Below are 12929 nucleotides of genomic sequence, written 5' to 3'. Positions count from 1 at the left end.
AGTGCAACTGAACAGAATTTTTAATTTTATCTAAATTAAATCAATTTTCATTTAAGCACATGTTTCTAGTGGCTACCATAATGGACAGAACAGACATGAAACATTTCCATCATTGCTGAAGTTGCTTTGGACGGCAGCAGTCTAAATCGTTCCTGGCCCTGGCACTGACGGGTGAGGTAGTGCACTGTTCTGCCCTTAGATCATCTGCCCCATCCTGCCTTTCTCCTGTCCTCTCCTCTTCTCTCCAAGTCTGATTTTTAACCCCTCCCAACATTAAAATTGACCTTGCCTAACCAAAGACTAGAAACAGCCAAAAATATGCATCATAGAGGGTTGGCCAATTAAATTCTGGTAATTCCTTTAAACGGTAAACTAGATAAGTGTTCAAAAGAATCAAGATAGGAGAATACCAACATGGTTTCCTGTGTGCAGCCACATGTGCATTCCAGGGTGCATGACAGAATAGTTGATCTGTCCTCTTCTGCATCCTATGGTCTAAGGAAATTTTTCTAGTAACATGTAGGTTTTAGAAGCATCTTTACAGACTTTTTCATTTTTCCTTCCTTGCTGCCGCAGTGTGAACTGGTTCCACTCACTCTTCTCCCTGGGGTTTTCATTTTCAGGTAGGAAGAGGCTTTTGCCTTTATCCATCACAGCAATGCTTTCATCGTGAATTAGCTTCCAGTTTCTTTCTAAGGATTCTTTTAAGTCTGTATAGCCTGCTTCTTTTGCAGTCCACTACAGATGAGCTTTGAGTTCATTCACGTTATGGAGTGATCACTGTCAAACAGATGCAAAGTGTCCTCTCTTTTCCCAAGTTCATACCATTTATATGCTTTTTTTTGTTCCTGGCACTCTACATTTATTTCCCAGGTGGAAATAAAATCACCTGTCTTCAGTGCTAGGATCACCTAGTTCTATTCCTTCCTTTGAATAGGGATACCCTCCTCAGTCTTGTTCTGTGTCTTCAGGATAAAGGCATAATGTACTTTAGGGAAACCATCATTAGATGTCACATTCAGAACCTCTTCGTAAACCTTCTTGCACTGTCATTATCTCCCATAAAGAGGTAACCACCCCAAGGTCATTCTTTAAGAAAGTATCACTGGGAAATAGTTGAACTAATCTCTATCAGGTAAGCGGCAAGCCTCTCTTGTGACCTAGAAATTGTTGTCTGCCTGACCGTAGCTTCAAATCCAGCTTCACCAGGTCTGCAGGAACATCGGGCAGGATGACCACCTCTTGTTAGGTCTCAAAGTCCCCAGGTAACACTTCATTTCTTCTCCTCTTCTCAGCCAAATCATCGTCACACTGAGCCTTCCCCTAGCTTACTCGTGGATTGGATAGGCAATTGCGTAGTTCTTGAAATGCATTCACTGTTTCTCAATTTTTTTCCCTTTTGTAGAGTTTTTTCTGCAGCATGGAGTTCAGCTTTAATAGGCTTATCAAATGTATTTAACAGTTTAGGCTTCTTTTTTCTTAACTTTTAATTTTTGTTCTGGATTATCTGTTTTTCTATATGTTTCTGGTGGCACTTCTTATTGTCTTTGTGCAGGGGGGATATTCTTCTGAAATTATGTCTGAATATTCTATGACATTATCTGAAATATCTTTCCTTTCACTTTCGGATGGCTCATATACTGGTCCATCATAGTCTTGGTATGTGACATCATCTGCATCCTAGTACAGTCTTTCATCACTCCTTTCACCCCATTCTTGTGTCCTCTGTGTAAACCCCTGCAGAGCAATATCTTTCTTTGGAGATACTTTAGATTCAAACCCACTGCTTTATAATCGGTGTCCATTGCTTGGTATTTGTGGTAGGCTGAATCATGCACCCCCCAAAAAGACACATTCTTAATCTTAATCCTGTTCCCATGAGCGTGAATCCATTTATAAATAGGACCTTTTGAAGATGTTATTATTAATTAAGGTGTGACCAAACTCAATCAGGGTGGATCTTAATCCATATTACTGAAGGTCTTATAAAGAGAAGAAATTCAAACTCAGCTCATCAGTAAAAACTAGAAAACAGAAAGAAGAGCCAGAATATGTAGAAGCCAGAAGTCAGAGAAAGCCACAGGAGGAAACAGTGTGATAGAGATGGAAGTGTGAGCCCAAGAACCCCCCAAGTTGGGCAAGCCAGTCCCAGAACTTACAGACCCCTGGAGATAGCATGGTCTACTAAGGCCTCGTTGTTGGACTTCTAGCCTTCAAAATTGTAAGACAATAAATGTTTCTTGAAGTCAACCCATAGTATGGTATTGGTCCTGGCAAACTAAGACAGTATTCAAACTTTAACTTTGATTTCTTCTAGCAATGTAAAACCAGCTGTGCTCGTTTGAAAGGATGTATGGACCCTAGAAAAGCCATGTTTTAATCAAAATCCCATTTCGTAAAAGCAGAATAATCCCTATTCAATATTATATGTTTGAATCTGTAATTAGATCATCTCTCTGGAGATACAACCCAATCAAGAGTGGTTGGTAAACTGGATTAGGGGAGATGTGTCTCCACCCATTTGGATGGGTCTTGATTGGTTTACTGGAGTCCTATAAAAGAGGAAACATTTTGGAGAATGAAAGATCTCTGAGAGAGCAGAGAATGACATAGCCATGAGAAGCAGAGTCTACCAGCCAGCGCTTTGGAGATGAAGAAGGAAAATGCCTCCTGGGGAGCTTCATGAAACAGGAAGCCAGGAGAAGAAGCTCGCAGATGATGCCGTGTTCACCATGTGCCCTTCCGCTTGAGAGAGAAACCCTAAACTTCATTGGCCTTCTTGAACCAAGGTATCTTTCCCTGGATGCCTTAGATTGGACATTTCTACAGACTTGTCTTAATTGGGATATTTTCTTGGCCTTAGAACTGTACACTAGAAACTCATTAAGTTCCCCTTTTTAAAGGCCATTCATTTCTGGTATATTGCGTTCCGGCAGCTAGCAAACTAGAGCACCAGCATTTTTATTTGTTATCTTGGCATTCATCTTTGAAATTTTATTCTTTTTTTCTATGTAAATGACCCATTCCCTTACATTCTGTTGTATAGCTTTCTCCACAATGTTCAAGTGTATATATTTAAGGAACAACTTTAAGACTTGGTGTATCACTGTACATTATTCAAATTGGATTCTGGTTGCTTGAAAATACTTTTGTATCTGATAACCTCATATCAAAATTTCAAGTCAGGGAAAAAAGATAACAGGAAAAAATAATTCATATTTATGATGGTTTATTTTGAATCTACTGTTTAAATGCAGAAATATGTAAAGTGCAGGGGTTGGAGACACAACTGGGTGTGTCTTCCTCAACTGGGTGAGGTACCAACAGCATATCTGGCAATTCTCCAAATTAACTTCCATGTAGTATACACAGCTATTACAGGATCAGTAATTAAAATGTGCTAATTAGAAGCTTATACACGTATTAATAAAACTCAATAGGTGATGAAAATGTCTAAACTTAGAAATGTGATAGTGTCTGCAAAAAATTGTGTATAGACTAAAACCATCGAGTTATACACTCTAAAAGGTGAATTTGATAGTATATAAGTTATATCTCAGAAAATCTGTAAAGAAAACTCAACAGGAATTGCAGAGATTATTTAGAGCTTTAACCAAGAAAGATTACTTTTGTGGAGGGGAGGGGTATCTCATCACTAACATTGCTTAGAATTACTGGCCTTTGGCAGACTGACTTTTAATCAGTTTTGCACTGTTTTAACATTCTCTATTAACAACGCACCCCTGTGTAAAGTCTGCACCCAGCGTAAACGGCACCCTTGGCACACCACTGGATCAGTGAGTGTACTCATAATACTATGTAACATAGTTGTTATTAAGTTCTAGTCTGTTAAACTCTAAAATCAAGGACAGGGATCTAAAGTATGTGGTGTGCATATATACGGATGGCACAGCTGCACAAATGGTAAACCACAGTAATTCAGGGGCTTGTATGATATGGCACTAATTGGCATATTCAGGGATGACCTTGCAGTTTTCCTTCCTCATGCTGAATTTTCTGTCTTGCAGAAATTATCTGTTTCTGTCTCTCTCTCCTTCACCTTTTCTTCCCCTCCAGCATTCTGTGTTATAAATATCTGAAAATTATTCTGAGAGGATTAATGTTCTTAAACTTGTCAATTGTCTGAGACTTTTTAACACCGCAGAATACGGTGATCTTTCATTTTTTTGAGGTGTGAAGAATACAACAGCTGTGTAGCTACAACACCTACAGGCATACAAATTCAACCTCCTTTTCCTGCAAAGACAGGAGAAACTTCAATCCCGGTATCAGAAGGTTGCTTTGTTCTGAGGTGGGTGGGAAGCTCAGATGTGCCTCAGTTGTCTCCTATCCCCCACCAGACGGGTGGGCTGAGGTAAGTAAAGGAATTCACAGCATGGCAGTCACTTATGTAGCTTCACACTTTATGAGGTGTTTCTGTCAAAACCCAGAAACTGTAGCTTTCCTTCCCATTTCTGTTCAATTGCTCTCTTCCCCTTCCCCCATCAGGCAAGCATCAAAGCAGCACACTTATCCTTTAACAAATAAAGACCTCTGCCCAGAAGTCTCAAGTTTTTTCTCTTGGTCAGCTGTACTTTCTGTTCCCTCTTTCCCTGGCAGCTGTAATCTTTTTTATCTTCAAGTTTCACAAAAATGGATTGACTCCTCTTTTCCATCTCTTCTCATTTCTTCCATTTTGTGATCACCTAATGATGGAGTGAGTCCCTTTTTTACCCAGCACAACGACAGAGCCCTCTAACAAAAAGCTGGAAAGAGAGGCTTGCAGGAGAAACTGGCTGACAGATTTAAGGGCCACCCAGCTGCCGTCCCCACAATAGAAGAGCTGAGCTACACTTTTTGACCTGACTGCCCAAGGGTAGACTGAGTGAATGCAAAATTCCACTCTCTAAGAGAGCAAGGATTCTCAAGGGAAGGGGTTTAATTGTGGGGAAGCATATATATTTTGAAAACCAGATGATAGTGTCGTAGAAGGCGGTACAGTAGAAGGCGGTACAGTGCCATAGCTATGAGCATGACTGTTAGCTTGGTCACAAGGTGGCGTGACCTCCCAGTATGACCTTATTCTCTCTAAGCCTCAGTTTGAGTATTTGTAAAATGGGGCTAATGAAATAGTTCCTTAATTTGAAGGCAGGCTCTTTTGTATTTAAATGTTTATAAAATTGGGATATCTTATCTGCGCTATTTTATATTACATATCTACCAGTACCTACCACGTTGGGTTGTAGTAGGGCTTAAAAGTTGTAATGTGTGAAAAGTGTATTTGGCTGATGGAAATGCTCAGATAACAGGCATTTCCTTTCAAGGAAGTTGAGGAGGCACGTTAGCATCTGTGGGAACATGGGAATTTATTTTTATATTGGGGGACAGGGGTTTGTGAATATGTGTGCATTTATTTTGCTTATAAATCTTCAACTTGTGCAGAACGCAGCTGAGACAACTCACCTGTGCTCCAGGAGGCACCAGCCCAGTTTGGAAGACCTATTGCCAAGATGGATCACCCATGTGTGGGGGATGGGTTTTACATACAGTAAAATGCACCAATTAAAATGTCCATTTCCATGATTTTCAGTACATGTACCAAGTTGTGCCACCATCACTATCATCCAGTTTTAAAACATTTCTGCCACCCCAAGGATTCCTCTTGTGTTTGTTTGCAGTTAACCCTCACTTGTATTCTTAAGTCTAAGTAACCGCCAATCTGCTTTCGTTTGGTCCTTATAGATTTGCCTTTGGTGGACATTTCATATAAATGGAACCATACATGTGCAACTCTTTTGCATGTGTTTTTTTCACTTAGCATAGTGTTTTCGAGGTTCATTCATGTTATAGCATGTGTCAGCACTTTGTTCCTTTTTTTTGTTTAATAATATTTCATTGTATGGCTATACCAAGCACAGTTTACGTATCCCCTGTTGATGAACATTTGGGTTGTATGCAGTTTTTAGCTATTATAAATAATGTTTCTATGTACATTTGCATGCATGTCTTTGTGTAGATATGTTTTCATTTCTCTTTGGTAGTTTTTTCAGTGTGAAATACTGGGTCATATGGTTAAGTTTATGTTTAACTTTTCAAGAAACTGTCAAAGTGTCTTTTCAAAGTGATTACACCATTTTACATTCCCTGCAGTGTATAAGGGTTCCAGTTTTTTCAAGTCTCTCCAACACTCACCTCTCTTTTTAGTGGGTTTTTGAAGGGTAACAAATACTTTATCTCTCATCCTTAGAGTTAAGCAATGTCTCTCTTGCAGTTTTTTTTTTTTTTTAATGTTTTAGTTTCAAATAACTTCAAACTCACAGGAAAGTTGTAAAGATAATACAAAAACAATACATAGAACTCCAACATACCCTCTACCTAGATATCCATATTTGCTAACTTTTAGCATTTTTCCACATTTGACATATCATTCTATCTCTCTCTATCTGAACATTTGAGAATATATTGCATATATGATGCTCAACAGTTAACACTTTCATGCACATTTCCTAGGGACAAAGATATTTATGTAACCATCTTAAGTACAGCTGTCACATTCAAGAGATTTAACATTTATATAAAGCCTACTCTCCAATTTTTTTCATATGTCTCAATATTGTCCTTAGGGACCATTTTCTCTTCCATTATTAGTTCCAGTCCAGGTTCATGTATTATATTTAATAATTGTCTCTTTAGTCTCTCTTTAAAATTGTGGTAACGTGTATACAATATAAAATTTCTTATCTGAACCACTCCCAAAAATACAAGTCAGTGACATTACTTACTTTCACAATGTTGTGCTACCATCACTACTTTCCATTACCCAAATTTTCCATCACCCAAAGCAGAAACCCTGTGCTCATTAGGCAATAACTTCTCAGTCACCTTCCCGCTGCTCCTGTGAATTTGCAATTTCTAGTTACTTCATATAAGTAGAATCATACAGTATCTATCCTTTTGTGCCTCACCTCTTACAGTCTGGGTGAAGGAGAGGGAGAGGGAAAAGCAGGAAGATGAAAAGAGGGGGAGGAAGATATTAGGATGAAAAGTTCTGAAAGGGAGAAGGTAGTATAGAAAAGAATTAGGAATGTACATTTTGTCCCACATTTCACCCAGGATGAGTCCAACCACCAAATTCTCCTTGGCAGTCAGAAGTAATCACCTTTGTGCCTTTTCACAAAATATATAGCTACAAAGGTCCTCTGAGCAGATTGGCTTTTGGAGTCCTCATCACTCTTAATCCTTATATAATTGGCTCTGCATTAACTGCCTGTAAGTAGATCCTGCCAAGCTTTGCAGAAAAGGACATCCAGCCATGATTCAGGGATACTTGGAAATAAATTTGTTTGTTAAATGGCTGTATCATGTAAACCTATTCAATGGCTTTTATAGAATTAACATGTTTATTATTGTTTAAACTGGGGAGTAAAATTATAAACATCCCTCTTTCTCAGTAAATTGCAACATATTGTCCTGGAATAGCCTAGAGAATCAACAGAGGGGAGATTCAACAGAAAAGGCTTTACTATTAGATAACACTACTAGAAGCAAAGTTTGTAGTTATTGTAACACAGAGTGACAAAATGTGGGGGTGGGGTGGAAGGCATCCAGAATACTTATGTCTTAGTTTAATATGACAATTCACGTTCAAGGGAGAAGGCACTAAGTTTCTGAAAATGCTTTTGGGAGGTAAAGAGACTTCCAGGCATAGGAGAAAACTGCTTAAAGTAATTGCAAAACAAAACAAAAACAAAAACAAAAAAAAGAGAGAGAGAACTGAAAAGGAAGAACTCTGCAAAAGAAGAAAAGGTATCTAATTAGGAAATACGTGTAACTTTCTACTCTGGATTATCACTGCCTTAATTTTTTTACATGCAAAGCGTGAACTGTTTTGACTGGGGACATTTTCCCATGGTATCATATTTTTTATTTTAAAATCAATGAAGGAAAATTGCTGACTCATCTTTCTAAAAATATTAATACTGATGAACTCACATACTATTCATATAATTTATCAAACTTTTCTTTTCAGTCTTTTTTAAAAGAGGGAGATGAGTAAACCAGTGATATCCTAATCTGTTCTTAAAGTTTTGGAAGCTGATCTTCTAACAAACTCTAATGTGGAATCCATACAGAACAGCAGATAACATTTTTCTGAAAATGCACCATTCTCCCCAAACTATGCTAAGGGCACTACATACATTGCTTTGTGTCAGTGATCACATAAGGGAGATGCTATCCTACGATTTCAGGTGAGGGAACTTACCCAAGGCCGCTCAGCTAGTTTAGGAAAAGAGATAAATATTGAACTGCTCCAGTTAAAGCTGGGGGTTGAGATGGACTGAGTCTAAAGCCTCAATCACTTCTTGCCCTCCCATCACCTTATCCTAGCTCCCACCATCCCAGTCCTAAATTCCTGGGACTCCTGTAAAATGGCTCCCTGCCCCAGTTTGCCTCATCAGAGCCCCTTCTTTGGGTACTTCTAGCTACCCAGGGCTGCTCAGAAACTTAATAAAATAAATCATGACCAGAACCACGTCCAATCCATACCTCATCAATGAAAAGCAAAAACAACAACCTTTCAAACACTCTTCTGCTGGCTGTTGGGTGCTCAAACCTGATTTTTATTAACAATGGAAAGAAAAGGGTACAGAATAGACAGGAATGGTCTAGAAACACGCTCGAAGGAGGCATGCATCGCTACTAAGTTGATGGTTGGCATCATCATAGTTCCATTTCTACTCTGTGCCCTCCCACCAGGGTTCCAGCTTGGTTTCAATCACAGACTCACTCTGTGAGTCTCACACTGGGTTCTAATCCTACGGAGATTTGCTAGGGGACAAAAAAGTTCACACATCAACCCACAGGTCCCGCCCCAGGAATGGCCCCTAAGATCTCATGGTCTGTGGCTGGACTGGGTTAGTTGAGGGGAGGATTTGTGAGCCAACAATCCAGCAGCTGTTCTGAAATAGGACCCAGTGATGCATGTCCTATTCTTCACTGAAGGATGCTCTGATCCATCCCCAACTCTCCCAACTGGACTTCACTTTCTGATGTTTCGGTTCTGGGACTATTGGATCACAAGGCGGGGAAAGGCCCCTTTGTATCCGAAGCCTGGAGTGGCCTTTAAGCCTGGAACTATCCCAAGATAAATGAGGGGTCTCACCAGCCTGAAGGAAGCACCTGCAGATCAAAAGAGTTGGGTAGGGTGCTCTCCAAGCTCCATGAACCAATGGGCAGCACAGCCGCAGAGAGGCACAGAGGGAAAAGGAAATGAGATCTTAAGTTAGAAAAAACAACACTTCATAGAGAAGTGGGAAAGGAGCAAAACTGTCAAGCAGACAACTGTCTCCAGCAGTACTTGAGAATTCAGGTGCCTTCTTTTCCAGAGAGCAGAACTGGTGGTGCTTTCTCACTCAGCACAGCCACTCCCTACTGTCCTCTTGACCAAGACCAAGCTGAAGTTTGTAGCCGCTGTATTCCTGGCTGATGCCTTGCATCCTCGCCAGGAATGCCTAGAATCTTTTTTTTCTTTTTTCTTTGGGTTCCTGGTCCGGAACCGAAGCCGGATCTCCGGCATGAAAGACAAGCATTCTACCACTGAACCACCCGTGCACCCTGAATCTTTTTACCTAACTCTATCCACTCTATTCTCTTTGAAATTTTCCGGCAGAATCGGCGTGTCAGTTTCCTCCAACGTCCTCAGTAACTGCTGGGTTGTCGCTTTTAGTCTCCTGTCGGGTGTGCAGAGGGGCTCAGCCGGCAAATCCTTGGCCAGAAAATCCTGCCTGATCCCAGTGAGCTCTTTTCTGCACCTCTTCCACTCGGTCAGCCGTCCTCTCCACAGACTTCTCCAAATCTGCCATCCTCCTAATTTCAGCTTCTTTCTCTGGACCCTTTTTTCTCCGATGAATACCGGGCAACTGCTGTGTATTCCACAATTCTCTCCATATGCTGCAGAGAATTCCTCTTTAACAGCAGTTCTTGAAAAGGCAACATAAATTCCTGTGGCCTCTTCGAGAAGCTGGACTGGGTCCTGGAGAAGTGGTTCGCCGCAGCCCTGCTGCGAGGGGACAGCAGAGTCTCCCGTCCTCACTGGGCCCCTCACTGCAGAGGGTGAGGCTCACCGCGCGGTCTTCTTTCCCAGCCGCCTGGGGCGCGGGGCCCGGCGGCGAAGTCTGGGTCTGGCGGGGCGGGTGGCGCCTGGGGGAAGCGCGCGCCGGGAGGGACCGGGTGGCACCCGGCTGGGGCTCCCCGCGCGCTCCTGCGGGGCCGCTGCCTGACCTCTCTGCCCCGTCCGGATTTCTACAAAGTGGTTCTAGCTACTCTGACGCACAGCCGGCTGGAGGGTTTTCGGAAGGTCTTTACTTTCTTATTTGAAGGGGGTGAAAATATACACACTCAGCAATCTTAAGAAGGAAGTTTCCGACAGGGCTGGCCTCAGAAAATGTTAATGTTGAGACCTCCTTTCATTCAAATACCCAAACGTACAGAACTGATTTTTTAAAACAGTTTTATTGCGATACAATTACATACTATAAAGTACACCCATTTAAAGTGTTCAATTCAATTATTTGAGGTGTGTTTACAGAGTTCTGCAACCATCAACATAATTTAATTTTAGAACATTTTCATCACGATCAGAAAGAAACCCTGTACCCATCGTTCGTCTCTCTGCCCTGCTCCCTCCTCCCAAATTTAGATAATCTACTTTCCATCCTTTTGGATTTGCCTGTTCTGGACATTTCGTATAAGTAGGATCACGTAATATGGTTATTTTTATGACTCGCTTTTTAAATTCATTGTAATGTTTTTGAGATTCATCAACATTGTAACGTGTATCATCAATATACTTCATTCCTTTTTATTGCTGAATAATATTTCATTGTAGGAATATACCACATTTTTTTCCATTCACAAGTTGAAGGACGTTTGGGTTGTTTCGACTTTTTGTTATTATGAATGATGCTGGTATGAACATTTCTGTGCACGTGTTACATGGTGCACGTTTTCCTTCCTCTTGGATGGATACCTAGGAGTGGAATTGCTGGATCACGTGGTAACTGCTTTTTAACATTTTGAAGAACTGCCAAACTCTTTTCCCAAGCATCTATATCATTTTACATTCCCACCAGCCATGCATGCGGGTTCCAGTTTTTCCACATCTCTCTGTTTAATTCGCCAGGGCTGCTACGACAAATATCATTCAATGAACGGTTGGCTTAAACAATAGTCACACATTGGCTCACAGTGTTGGAGGCTAGAAGGCCAAAATCAGCGTATTGCCAGGCCATTGTCTGGCTTTCCAGAGACTAAACAGGCTTGCCGGAGACTATTACATTCTGATGCTGGCTTATCAGCAATCCCTACGTTTCCTTATCCTGTAAATGCATTTCTGCCTCTGTCACATGGCAATCTGTCTTTTTCTGTCTTCTCCTCTGGCTTCTGTTTCTGTGTCCAAAATTTCTTTGCTTATGAAGACTCCAGTCATACTGGATTAAGGCCCACCCTGCTTCAGTTTGCCCTCATCTTAATAGGCCCTTTGAAGGTCCCATTTACAGCTGGATACATCCATAAGACCCAGGGTAGGACTTGATGAGTTATAAGGGTTCTGCATAGATTCTGAGTACAATACCCTTATCAGAGATCTGATTTACAAATGTGTTCTCCAAGTCTTTGTATTGTCTTTTCATTTTTGTGTTAGATTCAGTTGTCAACTTGGCCAGGTGAGCATACCTAATCTTGTTGCTGCGGACATAAGCTGTGAACCTCATCTGTTGCTAATTACATCTGCAGTTGGCTAGGAGGCGTGTCTGCTGCAATGAGTGACGTTTAACTTAATTGGCTTGTGCTTAAATGAGAGAACGCAATGTAGCACAGTCTAGCAGCTCAGCATTCCTCATCTCAGCACTTGCAGCTCAGCCCAGGCCTTTGGAGAAGTCACCCCGGGGAAAGTTGTTGGAACCCAGGGGCCTGGAGAGAAGACCAGCAGAGACCATCCTGTGCCTTCCACGTAAGAAAAGAGCCTCAGTGGAAAGTTAGCTGCCTTTCCTCTGAAGAACCAACAAAATAAATCCCCTTTTATTAAAAGCCAATCCGTCTCTGGTGTGTTGCATTCCGGCAGCTAGCAAACTAGAACAATTTTTTTGATGAGAACTGACTTGCTTTTTTTATTAAGGAAACCGTAGGTTTACAAAAAAAATCATACAAAATTCCCATATACAACCCTATTATTAACACTTTGCATTAGTGTGAAACATTTGGCACAACTGAAGAAAGAATATTATTATAATTAGTTTACATTAGGGTTTACAATTCATGTTGTATATCTATGGGTTTTTTAATGAATTTATTCTAGTAATAGATATATATTTCATAAAATTTCCCCTTTAAGCTACATTCAAATACATATTTCAGAGGTATTAATTACATCCACAATGTTGTGCTACCATCACCACCATCTGTTACCAAAAGTTTTCTGTCATTCTAATCAGAAACTCAATTAAAGCATTAACTCCCCATTCCCCACCCTCACCCTAGCCCCTGATACCTGGATTCTAGTCTCTATGAATTTGCTTATTCTGATTATTTTATATCAGTGAGATCATACAATATTTGTCCTTTTGTGTCTGGATTATTTTACTCAACAGAATGTCTTCAAGGTTCATCCATGTTGTATGTATCAGAATTTTTTTCCTTTTTATGAATGAGTAGTATTCCATTGTAAGTATATAGCACATTTTGTTTATCCGTTTGTTGGTTGGATTGCTACCATCTTTTTGCAATTGTGAATAATGCTGCTATGAACATCAGTGTGCAAAATGTCAATTCTTTTTGGTATACCTGGATGTGGGATTGACAAGTCATGTGATAATTAACTTTCTGAGGACCTGCCAAACTGTTTTCCACAACAGCTGCACCATTTTACATTC

The 12929-nt window shown here is 40.6% G+C and overlaps 1 pseudogene; it reads right to left on the bottom strand.

Moving 5' to 3' along the window:
• Nucleotides 1-393: 393 nt before the first annotated feature.
• Nucleotides 394-9497, bottom strand: LOC143653368 (aspartyl/asparaginyl beta-hydroxylase-like; annotated as a pseudogene).
• Between the last annotated feature and the right edge of the window lie 3432 nt (nt 9498-12929).

This window comes from Tamandua tetradactyla, chromosome 13, assembly GCF_023851605.1.
Source record: "Tamandua tetradactyla isolate mTamTet1 chromosome 13, mTamTet1.pri, whole genome shotgun sequence".
NCBI lineage: Eukaryota > Metazoa > Chordata > Mammalia > Pilosa > Myrmecophagidae > Tamandua > Tamandua tetradactyla.
The sequence above is the reverse complement of the archived record's forward strand: the minus strand, read 5'-3'. Positions and strand labels throughout refer to the sequence as shown.